Here is a 14,441-nt window from a genome sequence, read left to right on the forward strand (position 1 = left end):
TCAAAGCATAGACGTGGTATAAAAGTCACACACTGAAAACAAGAACTCTCTGCTGTGTGTAATATATCACTGAATGCTTTAGGGTGACAAGCTGCAATTAACCGTGGATGGAGAAGACATTTATAAGCATTTCATATCTCATTAAATACATTTATTTTGCACGAAGGGGGTTTTTGTTCTCAAAGTTACAACAGACGGATTGATTAGTTAAAGTTAAAAGTCACCGTTTTTTTTTTATATTTGTCATAGAAGATTAGATCCATAAAAAAACAGGAGGTTGATGTGAATTACTAAATAAATAAATAAGAAAAACATCTGCCTATTCTTTATATAGGGACAATTGAGGATGGAAACTATATCCTGGAGACCTTAACTCCCCTGACAAGGTGAAATGTCAGTGTAAAATTATTTTAACATATACAGATTTCCTATGAAACCACACTGGACATATTTAAACATAATAAATAAATGAAATCCCCCATACACTCTTTCTATCTGCAGTCATCCCTTTCCTTGCTCCACCTGTGTTACCTCTGAAATACTCATTTTATATGGAATATTAAAAAAGCAGCTGTGGAGAAAACAGCTGGATGAAGAGCAGAGGTGCAGTAGAATATAAGCGGTGCTAAAATAAATGTCAGTGCTTCTAAACAGAAAGGATTTCCAGCCCTAAAGTCCCGTCCCCCGGCAACATTGGAACAACAATAGTCATAATAGTTTAAGCGGTTACTAATCTCCGCTGAAAGATTTGGATCATCAAATTATAACCTCACATATAAGTCCCTAAACCCTGGTGGACAAATATTTTCTTGCACGTGTGAGGAGGTGGACATTTCTAACGCGTTAATAATAGAGATAATCAGCTGATTAATACCTGTATTTATTCTCCTAATTGTTTTCCACTTGATTGCTGATTTGTTTCACAGACGGTCAGAGGAGGGAGAGATTATTTTTCATAGCCCTGAGGCGCCCTCAGGCTGACTCAGGCTGATCAAAGAGGCCCAATCAGTTCAAACGCTACCAGGAGAGATGATTTTCCACGAGAATGAGGCTGTGTGCTGCGTGTAAACAGGGGGGGGGGGGGGGGTGCACAAACAAAGTGTGTCTCTGAGAAACCGCAAAACACAAATGCCGACATCAGAAAACAATGATCAGAATGTTCCACCTTCTGCAACTTCGCAAAAGAAAAAAATGAAAACCGCTTTGAGGCTCTGTAACAAAAGACGTAATAAAGCAGTGATTGGAAACAGTTGGTCCAAAGAGAAGAGAGAGAGAGAAAAAAGAAGGTGTCTCTGTTGTGTTACTTCAGAATATCCTGCGCGGGCATGTTTGCGTTGGCTCCGGCTCGGTGTCCAGATCATCGTCCTCAAACATCAAAGAGGTCGAGCTCCAGCTGAGATGTTTATCTGTGTCCAAGTCCTGAAGCCACCCGGCCAACAATAGTGTTTTCTCACCACCTCAGAGTCCCATGCTCGCCTACTACACCACCAAAAAACCGTCAATATCCCAGAGTTCATAGCCAGTGCAGCCATTAAACATCGCCGCTATGAGGAAAGCTATGTCAACGGTGTTGCAGGGGAAAAAACTTAAAAGCCCACTCGTCCATAACCACTCCGAGCAACGAGAGGAGAGAACTTCCTCATGTTTGAGTCCAACTATGTTTCCAGATGTGCCAGGGGTCAGGGGTTAAAGATAAAAGTACCAGGATGTGGCGTACCCCAACTCGAGACCGGTTTGCAGTGTGTGCATTCCTCACTGGAGGGGGGCGATGAGCAGTGTGCGCCTTGTGTTTCTTCTCTCCACTGCTCCCAGTGAGCGGCCTCATTTTGCGGCGGTGAATTATGACACCGCAACTTTCGTGCTCGCTACTTTGGCAGTGTTTACCAGTGGCACCGAGGCAAAGATACCAGGCGTGTTAAAACGTTGCGGGTGAAAAGACAAGCGGGGAAAGTTGTTTTCCAGCAGGAGAGGAGGTCCCTGCCTCTGACCTGCTCCGCATGGAGTAGCTAGACGTGTTAAAATATTCCATATTTTTTCATTTCCAGGAGCAAATTAAATCATTTAGCACCACATCATTTGATTAGAAATGTTTAAACAGGAACTCGGAGGTGCTGCATATGGCAGAGCCGAGCAGAGGCTGGGGTTTGACTGATCGCTCCGGCTAAGGACCGGCCTTTCCACCCCCTGCCTGGTGCTGAGCAGCAATAGAGACATCACAAGTTACGTGTAAGAGTCTATTACGCCGATTCAAGAACGTCTCCCAGAAATTGGGCTAATTTCACCAAAAAAAATCGCTAATACGATTATTTCAAGTGTGTCAGAGGCTTAATAAGTGTGGAAATTGGCCTGTCATATGAGACCTGAGAGTGGTGGTAAATTGTGTGATTACAGTCGCAAAGCCTTGGCCTTGCTTATTGTTTCTTTACATATCGTAATCTGCTAAATGAAAATGGACTGGACAACTTCATTAGAATTCCAAAAAAGAAAAAAAGTGGGTAACATTAATGTGACAGAGACAACTTTATTGTGGTATTATGGTTATAATGAGCTTTGGAGGATGTGCAAAGATTACATGTCCCTTGAGATGGCTTCTTTTATTGTTAGGCTTTGAGTGTTGGCCCTGAAAACTCTTTTATTATCCCCAGCCTCTGGCACACTGGTCCTGCAGAAGCACGACCACAGTGCCCCCTCTTATTTACACTTAGAAAAATAGAAACCAATTAATTTATGATGGTTTGAAACATGCAAAGAGCTTTAATTTTCAGGGCTGGACTGGTTCTGCAAGGGTTTAATATATTTGTTTAAATGTTCAGAGTATCTAGGAGGTGAAGTGGTTTGCATACAGCTAAAGGTCGTCTGGTTTTAAGTGGCTGGCACGCTGAAGAGAGCCCTCAGGGCCACTAGATGGAGTTAGATCCTACAGAAGAGCTTTGGGACCTTGGCTGAAACAAGACAATAACACCAGAAGTGAGGCGGAGGACATGCAGCCCCCTTCATGTGCCCAGACCTCAGGAAAGCGAGGATGCATAGTTTCCTGCACAGAGACCACAGCACATCTTGCAGTGGCCTGGTTGTGTTGAGTGCCCGAGGAGCATGCATGATCTCATAAATAGGCCGTACACACACACATACCATGGGACCAGCCACCTTTTATATTAAAACGAAAATGATAATCACCTCCAGTGCATCCCCCAGCTTTCAACCCCTCTCCTAGAGGGAGCTAATTACCTAAGATCGTGTTTGTCCCATACAGCTTATATGTAAGTGGGCTCTGTGTGACCATGGCTTTGTTTTCTTGCTGTAAATTTAAGAAAATGAACAGTAACGACTTGTTTTTACACCTTCACCACTTCCTTTATTAATGTAAAACTCTGCACTAACATCCTCGCTCCCTCCAGATTTAAAAGTTTGTTAATTTAAACAAAAAAAATGTGTTAAACCTCAATTTTTTCCAAGAAGTTTCCAGATTGTTGTAATTTTACACTGAGTTAAATCTCAGGCTCCATCATTACCACGATTCAGCTGATTTCTTTTTCAGGCAGAGACGGAGCAAAGGGGAGAAAAAAGGGAATCAAATGCATCAGGGGCTGACGGCATGCCATACTGTGTGATATGATAATGCTGATACAGACGCATGGCCCAGTCTCTAATGGAGAGAAAATTATATAGTTTGATTCCCTCTTAAGGGGAAAGTGACAAGCTATTCTTTCTAATTCTCTTTTTCTCTCTGCTTTGAATCTAAGAGTGACATTTTAGTGTTAATGGTGGATAAAGAAAAAATATATATATATCGTAATTGAAGAGCATTACCAGACCAGTTTTTCCTTGGATATCAACATATATATTCCAAAAGGATAGTACAGTAAAAAAAAAGCAGTGATTATTTTTGGTTAAGGTACAAAAATAGATCTTTTAGCTGCATGTATTTGAATAATATGTACATTATGTCTGCGGCTCCATATGGCAGCGCTGTGCAGATGAGGATTCGGGTGTCTTGACACAATGTAATGTTAGATTGAAGGAAAACAAATTTAAGTGCTGGTCCCTCAGGAGTAAACATGAACTCTGTCAACGAATGTGTAATGCTGCGAAAGAGTAAAAAAAAAAATCATAATTTCTCTTGATCTCTCGTGTGAATTGCACCATTTAGCATGTGGCAGTTGGGACAGGTAATTGACTCTGGATTCCAGTGAGGGATATTTCCTCATGTTAAACACTGCATTGTTTCAGAGCCTTTATCAATAATTGTAGTTTATATGCATACGATATAGTCACAAGATGAGTTTGAAAGAAAATACATTTTCTTAGTATAAAAACACATATCTGAACATCCCCTGTTCTTTTCATCAGGCGCATGTGTTCAGTATAAAGGTCGTCTCATTCAGCAGCTGATACGTGTAACACTGCGATGAATTAACCATTGTCACTGGCTGATCTCATTTGCGTCCCGCTTCGAGCTCAAACTTCTAATTCTTTTTATACACTGAAATATTAAAAGCCTAATATGTCATGTGTCACGAGTGTCATTTATCATCCTGGCTGCACCACGTCCTGCCCGCCTCCTTCACGTCACTTTTTTTTTCCTAAATTAAATTTCCCACCATTTGTTTCTGTTCCTGTGCCCGTCCTCACCCGTCGCAGTTCCTGCTCCAGCAGCTGCCCATGTGCATCTTGAGGTTTGCCCTCCCATGCCTTCATTGAAATGACCCGACATCCCTGCCTCTGTGTGGCTCAGACAGCTGAGCTGCTTAAGAAGTTGCCTTTTGAACACTTAATTTATTCCACTCCACCATTTTGTTATATGGGCATTGTCTTCATTTAAAGTTTGCGCAGCGTCTCCTTAGATGGAAGTCACCCTAATTCTGATTTCCTTTTTCGGGAAAAGCTATTTAGTCTTACAATGTATGATGGATCTGATTAGTCATTCAGGCCGGCCTCTGCTTTTATGCTTACATTAACTAACACAAAGAGCCCCCCTACAGGTTAAAGTTTAAATGTGGATTAGCAGATAAAAAAAAAAAAACCCTGATTAGGTTACTGTGGGGCTTAGAGGGAAAAATGGATTTTCTCTGCACATTATTTCACAAACATCTTCACTCTTCTTTTCTTTCTCCCCCTTTCTTTCTTCTCTTTGCCGGCTTCATCCTCTCACACTCACTCCCAGCATGCATATCTATTTTGGCGCAAAATCTTTGAACAATTATGCAAATGCATGTAAGGCAATGCACAATACAGTATGGAAATGGCTCGGAGAGAAAATGGACTCATTAAGGACAGATGGCATGAGTGCGAAAAGCCATTTGTTATGGATGCAGGAAGACATTTCAGACAGTGTCAGAACCTGAGAGACGCCAGATATGTTTTTCACACCAAGCACTATTTGTTGTGGTGGTGTAGTTCTTGATTATTTCAGCATGTTGATGATTATAAATGAGCTACGACCAGAGATGCAGCAGAGGCTTCTCTAAATGTGTTCTGTGTATGGATCTATGGAACACACATTTTCTTTTTTTTAAGGCGATGACAGGCTTGTTAACGTTTAATCATCTCACCACATTTCCTTTTTGGTTAAGTAACATCATTGATCACTACAAGACCCTTTTGACAAACATTATGTATGTGTGAGCAAAGCATCCATATGATGAATACAGACACGTGTGTGGTGATAAGATCACTGAGGAAAAAATGAATATAGAAGATGCTGTGATGTAAGCGTGTGGAATCACATACATGACTGCTGCACTGATATCACCTGCGTTCCACTGTCACTTTGTACGACATGAATCGAGCTGCATATGAAAGAGGAAAAAATCGAAACGTGGGAGATTACAGTTTCCATATTGAGACGTGCTTTGAAACGACAACACGGACGAGAAGCCCAGAGCGAACGGTGGGGTTTTTCCACAATTAGGTAAATTAAATCTTTTGTCTGGTTAGAGGATAAGAAGTTTCATTATCACCGAGGCCAGTGGTAACACCGGGTGGGGAGGAAATTATTTGCAGCAGCGACTGAGCTCGACAATCCATCGCAGACGGCAGCGTAAACACAACAGCATGGACGCAGGGGTTCGGCTGTGGAGACCTGCAACAGTAACGTGTCGGAAGGGGGAGTTGTAGGTGGGGAAACGTGGGCTCTGACATAGCCACTGTTTATTTAGTCTCCGGCTCTCAGTGGGCTTCCCCCAGTACCACTGTCTAGCCCTTTGAAGTCACTGAGGTTATTGTTGACTATTCTCTGCTGTCTGCCTCAATATTCATCCCAGCTTCACATGGGACACGGAGGAGAGAGGCAAAGACTGCCATTTATTTCCACACTAATTTTCCATTGTGATGGATGGCTTTCTTATTGTGTCATTTGCGCCTTTTGAAAAATGCTCCTTGGAGCAGAAGAAATTACCAGCTTCAAATCATACAATCAAGCACAGAAGAAAAGGAAAAGATGAAGAAGAGGGTGTGGGTAGGACACAGACGACTCCTAAACGGTGTACGTTTTTAGGGAGGGAAAGAATATATTGATATTTTGGGGGTTTTCAAAGTGCTTTTATTGCTCTGAATTTAAGAAAATGTATTAAATTAAACATGACTTAAAAAACAATAAAGATATGGATTATTATTTTGGAGACATAAATGGAATGTATAAATGTAGGATTGATTTACTTTTGGAAAAATAAAAAGGCAATGTGTATTCATAATAGTTTCCCAATTCTAATAATCCCATTCCCATTAGTTCCCATCGCTTTGAATGGGAAAGTGGTCTCAGACTTTTGGACCATTAAACATGACTCAATGTTTGTGGCCTTGGATACAGTGAAAATGTTTTATCACAAAATGTAACAAGAAGTCATCTTTTATAAAAATCACACAATCACATGTGTATGATAAAATAACACATGTTTATCCATGATACAACATTGTACAGTGTGGACTCTAAATGCAAATCAAAACACGGTTCACAAAGATTCTAAATTTCCAAAGCTAAACTTTTTCCGCTCTAATCCAAAGGGAAAATGTGAAATCCTGTCATTGACACTCACATAACCAAGCGTTAAGCTTCAAATCAAAATATTTTAGCATGAAAGTCTGTCACCACGAACAAATCCTACAGAAAGAAAAAAAAGGCGCTGAACAAATAGATGAAGGGAATCAAAGAGTTTCTTAGTCAGGACTTTCTCTTTGTTGTATTCAGGTTGTCTTTTTGTCCGTCCCGCGACTATTGTGACGGAACACAGAGACTTCTAAAGGCCAAAGTTTCTTATTAAATTATTTCTGGGTGAGATGAACGGAGGCTGAATAGAATCATTAAACTTCACCAGTTATAGGAATGCATGCGCCGCGCCGCCGTCTGCTGCGAGATGAAAAGCTGCGCGGTTTCATGCCCCTTCAAAACCTTTAACTTGCCATGAAAAGATATGACATCAATCCTGGCAGAAAACACAGGGGAGAAATGAATGTTACCATTGTGGAGTCTGAACATCAATCATGCTCAATACTTGCAAACAAAACAATGCATTTTTGTTTGCATTTCAGAGGTGACAAACAACTACTTGTGACTGGCTTAACATTGTCAATTCCCATTACTCAAAAACCTAAAGCAAATCAGAATTAAACTGTGGCCCTGTTGCCAGGCAGCTGAGTTCTCTTGACATGGTGGTTAGTTTTTCTTTCACTGCCTGACAAGAGCGGAGTGAAAGGAGTTTAGAGAAACTTGCTTAAGGCGCTCAGAGGAAGGGGATAATTGGAGTCTGTGGATTGTGTAGTGGCCCTTGTGTGGAAACTTCCCGAGCCGGAGACAGAGAGAGTCGGACGCAACAAAATTTTAACTCTTGTACACAAACTTGACCCCGGGGACTGCTGCGGGGTTTTCCACACTTCATTTGCAGGGTGTTGGCCCCAGTGTTTGCCCCAGTGTTTGCCCCAGTGTTGCCCCAGTGTTTGCCCCATTGCCCCAGTGTGGCCCAGGGCCCGGTGTCAACAGCACGGTGTGTGAAGAAGCAAGTCAGGGGCCAACGTTGGAGAGGAACTACCCTTTTATCCACGTTTAGTTTCAGAGCAGAGAAAGTTTGGTGATCATTTTTACAGAACGTTGGGGGCGCTGCAAGAAAAACACACTCACACTAAAGCAGATTTTACACTTTCTCCCCCCCAGACAAAACACGATCAAGCGAGGTCATCGCGATACTGTAGTCGTGGTCAATTTTATTAGTCTGTCTCTTGAAATATAGAAGAAGCTCGTTAAGTGAACAATGAGAAGGGGTTTATGGCTTTAATGACCCGCGCAGGAGCCCGGCCTGTGAAAGTGCACACCCAGTTTAAGAGGGAACCAATTAATGCTGGATTAACATTCATGGTTATTTACAGTTGCTTTTGTACTTGTTTCTGCACTCCCGACTTCCACACAGAGGAGAGAGGGGGAGACAGAGGGAGGGGGAGAGATGGCGAGCGAGGGAGAGGGAGAGGGAGAGAGAGAGGGAGAGAGAGCGCGCCAAGGGGCTCGGAGAATGGGGGGTTGTTTGGACGCAAGAGGTGCAGCGAGGTGGCTGGGTCCATTGTGAGGACACCACCTCTCTCATTATGCCCTCTCAATCAACACTCCTGCTCACAGGAAGCCCCTGTAAAGCCCATCTGCCATAGCTAATCTACAGGCAGCCCCGCGCTTGCGTCTGGGCCTGCTACCCTCAGCCGCATTATTCTCAGATCCAAGGCTTCGCCAGGGATCAGCCAAAGCCCATTAAAGTAAATAATAGCCAGAAATGACAGGCTTAGTGAGGATTGGGGAGGAAGTTGAAGACCAGTTTGAGCTGTGAGCTCTGATTAATAGAGAAAAGCATTTTGGGGGAAGAGAGGAGGTTGGATGGAGAGAGAAAGTGAAGGGAGAGAAAAGGGGGGAGAGAATGAAGGAAGAGGTGGGGTGGTGGGGGGGCAAAAAATGACCTTAGCCTGCTGCAAAGAATTCCTCAACCTCTGGGTTGTTAGAACCAGTGCTACCATCTGAAGCGTTAGCAATCCTTGAGCTACTTTTGCTTTGATGAAGCCCAAACAGGACGGGGGCCGAGGGAGGGGAAGGGGAGGACGGGTGAGGAGGCTGGGGGTGAGGAGGCTGGGGGTGAGGAGGCGGGGGGTGGGATGCATGCCACGGTCCGCAAAGGGCCCCAACATGGAGACACGTCAAAAGTCAGCTGCGGGAGTGAAGAAGGAACTAAGTTTGTGGGTGTACACAACATCTCTAACACAAACGGCCCAGTTTAACCAGTTAAAATACTATTTAATAAATTACAGTTGCTGTTGGAAATTCTCTGTGATACTGCAGGTTATTTATAACTTGATTTCTGTCAAATGTCAGGGCTAAAATAATTGGTTGATTGGAAATTAAGGACCACAATTCTGACATCAATAATCAAGTCAAGTCGGCTATGAAGCAAATATATTACATCACTGTAAATTAAATATTTGTAGACTCCGCGCTATAGACCTACACTTTATTCTTCTGCTATTTTCTGATGTTTTTATAGATGATACAAATGATTAACTGATTGTTGGTCAGTGTGAAATGCTACCTATTATAGCCTGGATATGCGTCTAGTGGGATAAATACACGTGTGTTCGAGGTAATTGTGGGTTTGCATGTGTGTTTTTCTCAGCACAACATTGCTATTTGTAGTGGTAATAAGCCTCTTGGCTGGAGAGGGCTGCTTTGTCATGGTCAGCTTAAGGTTAAACAATTAAAGCTGCTCCCTAGAGTCAAGTTAGTGTCAAGTTAGGCGCGGAGACCAATGGTTAAGTTGGTAATAGAGGAGAAAAAAAGCAGCTGACTTGGTTAATAGTTAACTGACCCATTGACACCCCGGGGCGTCACACAGAGCGTGACCCCTGATGGCTTGAGATCGCAGCTTATAGCCTCGCTGATCGAATCCAGTACAACATAACTGTAAATGCTCTTCCAGCACTGAGTTAGAGTTTGGTTACATTTTGAAAAAAGGGACACAGATTAAACATCCAGTACCTCAAGCTGTGACTTGCCGGGTAGACGATGTTTCCCTGCACTGAGAGGATGGATAACACTGATCGCAGGAGTGTTTGCGCTGTCCCCACTCGCGTGTTTATTGCCACATAAAAAAAAAAAAGAAGCTTATTCCACTTTGTGCTTGAGCTCAGCCTGGGATTTAACATGATTTGTCACTGGGCCGACAGTGGAGACGGTCTGAGCGAGATTATGTGCAGCAGTTCCACCTCTGTTTAACTACTGTAAAAATTGCTTATACGCCTGTGAAGGAATTGGAATGCATTTCAGGAAGCGAGTGATCGGGCTCGCGGTCGGTCGGGCGGGCTGGCCGCCTCTCACTGGAGCCTCCTGATTGGACGGGAGCACCAGACGGCCGGGGCACAGGAAGAAACAAGTTAGCGCTGCATGAAAGGAATACTCGCTCCTCGCAGAATATCATCCATTGATCCTTCAGTTACCTGAATCTTCAAAAAACACTAGAGAGGAGGGATAGAAGAAAAAAAAATGAAAGATGATGTGTGGACACCTCTGCCTCGGAGATGTAATGAAGAATTTAAGATCCTCCCCATGTATTATTGACAAAAGGCGGTAAAAAAAAGATGATACATCGAAACTGACAAGGCCTCTCGGGAAACACTTAAGGTTCCTTAAAGAAGTGTTTAATGGTATCGATCTCTATTGTTCAGTGAACAGTGTGAAGCCTTTGACTGGTTTATTGAACGGATTTAGACACATGCTCTTAAACACAGAGAGGAAGAAGAATTTTTCCGTTCTCAGATTATATCCATGAGAGAGTGTGTGCATTGAATTTTAATAAGCTCTCTCGCCTGTAAACCACGCCGCACACAGCTGGGCTCGGGTTTCCGATGTTGCTGTTGTTTGTTTTACAGTAGCTGCTTCCTCTGAACGCCTCTTATGTCACAGTCCCCCTGTGCAGGATGTGGTTTGTTTCCCACTAATGCGACAGATGTGAGGACCTCAGCAGCCAGTAGAGGCCTCTCATGTCTTACACAACCCTTGATACAAATTGCAGGATTGCATGAGTAAAAAAAAGCTAAATAGCCATTTCAGCATGATGCAATTAAAGTCACCCTGAAAATTGACACTGAATCTTCGTGGGGAGGAAAAAAAAGGAAATAAAACACGAGGATTTTTGTGTTTTTACCGATGCTCAGAATAAGCCATAGCATTTCACAGGTTTGTTGGCTATTTTAAGAAAATAATGACTCAGTCACCTTTTCTCTTTCCGCCTGGTGAACTCAGAGGCTGGAGCCGCATCACAGCTCTTTGACCAAGGCCTTCCTCCCCCCTCCCCCCATCTTCTGTCCAGCCCTGATCTTTCCTCTTCACAGGGGCTGAATACTCATCCTTGACCGGCTCGCCCTAAATGAGCCCTAGCACTCCTCGTCGACCACAAAAGTGCCAGTGTGTGGTGTCACCCGGGCTCTGCTTTTTCTTCCTCTTTTTTTTTTTGCTTTCCCAGGAGACGGTGTGATTTCTATATCCGTTGTCATGGTGACGTGGCGAGGAGGGAGGAAAATGGAGCTCTAACCTCTGGCTTCATTCGGGCTCCCAGGCCAGACGGTTCATTCTGGGGAGAGCAGGAAGCGGCACTCTGCCTGTTTGTTTTGTACACTGACAATAGAAGCACTTGAAAAGGTGACGCATGGGGCCCAGTGCAGCTATCTGCGAAACGCCGTGTTGTGATCTTGAGACTCATACTAGGGGGGGGGGGGGGGGGATCTGTGACATTGTAAATGGCAGTAAGGATGGATAGAGAATTATTCAGCAGGGCTTATTAACAGTTAATCATGAAAACCAAAAACATTTATTTAGGCCCTTTATCTTGACAAAGGGATGAGGAATCATCACAGAGTGGAACGAGAGATCCGCTCTATTTCAACAGCCCTCAGTGAAAGCAAACTGTATTTCATGGAGGCTAATACAATTCCTCAATTGTAGAGGATTGCTTTCTTACACTCCCGCCAGATACACCTGATTCTCCTCGAGCAGGGAATCAAAAGAATTGAGAGGTCTTTTTTTTTTTATCCTAAATGGGGAAAAGACTTGGATGCATTTTATCACCCCTCCTAAAAAAAGGGGGGGGGGGGGGGGCATTTAAGGCTGCGAGGCAAAATGAAGACATTGGCATTATTAAAATCAAATCTGGAATGTCTCACATGCCCTCCCCTCCTAATGACGAGGGAGTGCCATGGCCAGTCGAGAGGAAGAGAACACCATTTTCTATTAATTTGGCTGTGTGCCCAGATCCCATTCAACCAAGAAGTCTTCTCAATCCAAACTTAATCCCAGCCAATTAAGATGGCGTCGCTTTTCCTCCTCCATCGTTATGCTGATGAGGCTGCGGTTCATCATCAGGGAAAGGTAGAGGTTTGTTTTTTGTTGCAGGGGGGGGGGCAAAACCCAAGAGAAGAGCTTGAAAATATTTATTTTGGGGAATATTAGCGTGAAAACGGTCATCGCCGTTAGCCTAATAAACCCTAATGTGTTGCAATGTAATGACAAACTTGAAAAGGACCTGATCTGAGAGCAGGATGAATATTTATTGATGTAGAAAAGTATATGCTTTGTGTTTTTTCTTCCCCCCCCGGCTCCTGGGGGGGAAGGTGTGAAATCTAATAAAGCCATTCTCAGGAGAGGCGGCTTTGATCGGAGATTCTCTAAACAAGCAGCGCGTCCCATGTGAGGCTCAGATCTATACGCTCCGACGTGTGCCGTCTTTACATCTCCACTTCTGTTTTTGCTAAAAGAGAACTGTTATATTGGAAACAGCTGAACCATTTCAATTTCGGCCCCGGGGCAACGTTCTCCTCCCGAAGAAGTGTTGCATTCACCGTGTGTCATAGATGTTTTTCCACATAGTCTATTTGAGCCACTTCTTTTGCTTCCCAAGGTGCACACGTGCTATTTGTCAGAAAACATACCCTTATGTTAATGAGCCCAGATTTGTATTATAATTGAATTTTATCTCTAGCAACCAACGGTGTAGAAAGTATGAAAGTACTGTTTACTTATGTCAATGGTGTCAAATAATGTGTCTCTGTGGAGATTGTGAAACAAGTGTAAATATGTACACTTGACTTGTTTTTCACACTAAACAACACATGGTTCACATGCTAATTACTGAAAATGTATGTCTGAAGAAAAACGATAATAGAGGTGAGAATTATGAAGTGATGCTCGGGATTTTATTACGCTACTGAGCTTTTAAAATAAAGGAATAATATCATTCTTTTTCATACCTGCCTTGCAACCAGTAACTTTAACTGTCGCATCTAATAGAGGGGAAAAGAGCAGGAGCATGCTATCGTAGCCAAACAATGTGGTGAAGGTGATACAGCAGAAGTGGAGTGATGTGCTGATGGGGACTGGGCAGCGCCGGCTGTTTTCTCCACGCAGAGTCCTCTCACTCTTCAGAAGGTCACGCAGGAAGTGGCTCGCACACACATTTTGGGCCAACTTCTTAAAATAGCCATTGAGGTCTCACACCGCCAGGCCGTTTTCAGACGTGACATCCGTAAATTGGGTGCGGACATTTACCGGAGTTTGCCTTTCACATGTGAGGCACGCAGCAGGAGATTATCAGGGGTCAGATGTTTTCACAACAAAAGGGAAATGTAGAGCACGCTGGAGGAATTGGGCATGACGTGTAAAATCTGCTGTGGAAATCAAGAATCCTTGTTTCCAGCAAGTCGACACCGGCATCGGCCCTTAACACCAAAATCTCTTGAATCTCATTTTCTTTCCAATATGATATCTTTATCATCTTCTATGATTCTGGCATCTCTTTCATGTCTTGAGATTAAAGTCTTCTTCTATTTTTTTCGGTTTTCCGTTTGAAGCATTTTAGAAACGAAACAAAACGCCCACTTGCTCGCGGTACACTTTCCAAACGCACATTGTAACATTCTTCAAATAATGTTTTCATTATTGATTTAATCCCGTATCATTCAGTTTACAAGACACAGCACTTTCTATACCTGGAAATAAAGCAAGCATAAAGGACCATGGAAAACCCCCCAAAGCAGCCACAGAACATGTTTCAATGGGACAGCCATGCAGGCGTGTGACAGGCCAAACACACTTAACTAACAACTTCCTTCACATTGGATGCACTTTGACAAACAGCCCTGCTCCTCGGCGCTTACGCCATGTGCCTCAGCATTAACGCTAACGCCCTGTGGTATGGTCGGCTGGACAGGCACTTGACTGATGGCTCTATTAAAGCCCCCCACCAAGGCACCTAGTCCTATCCTGGTCTTTCCCCTGGACTGGATGTGCTGCTGACAGTGCACTGATGGGCTAAGGGGGAAGACTAAATGGGCGGCTCTAAACACGCCAAACAACCACATTCAGAGAAATGCCAATAGAAACAGGCCCGGGCTCATGTTTGTATGTGAAGGGAGATACATGGATGCGG

The sequence above is a fragment of the Pleuronectes platessa genome, chromosome 20 (assembly GCF_947347685.1).
Source record: "Pleuronectes platessa chromosome 20, fPlePla1.1, whole genome shotgun sequence".
NCBI classification, from domain to species: domain Eukaryota; kingdom Metazoa; phylum Chordata; class Actinopteri; order Pleuronectiformes; family Pleuronectidae; genus Pleuronectes; species Pleuronectes platessa.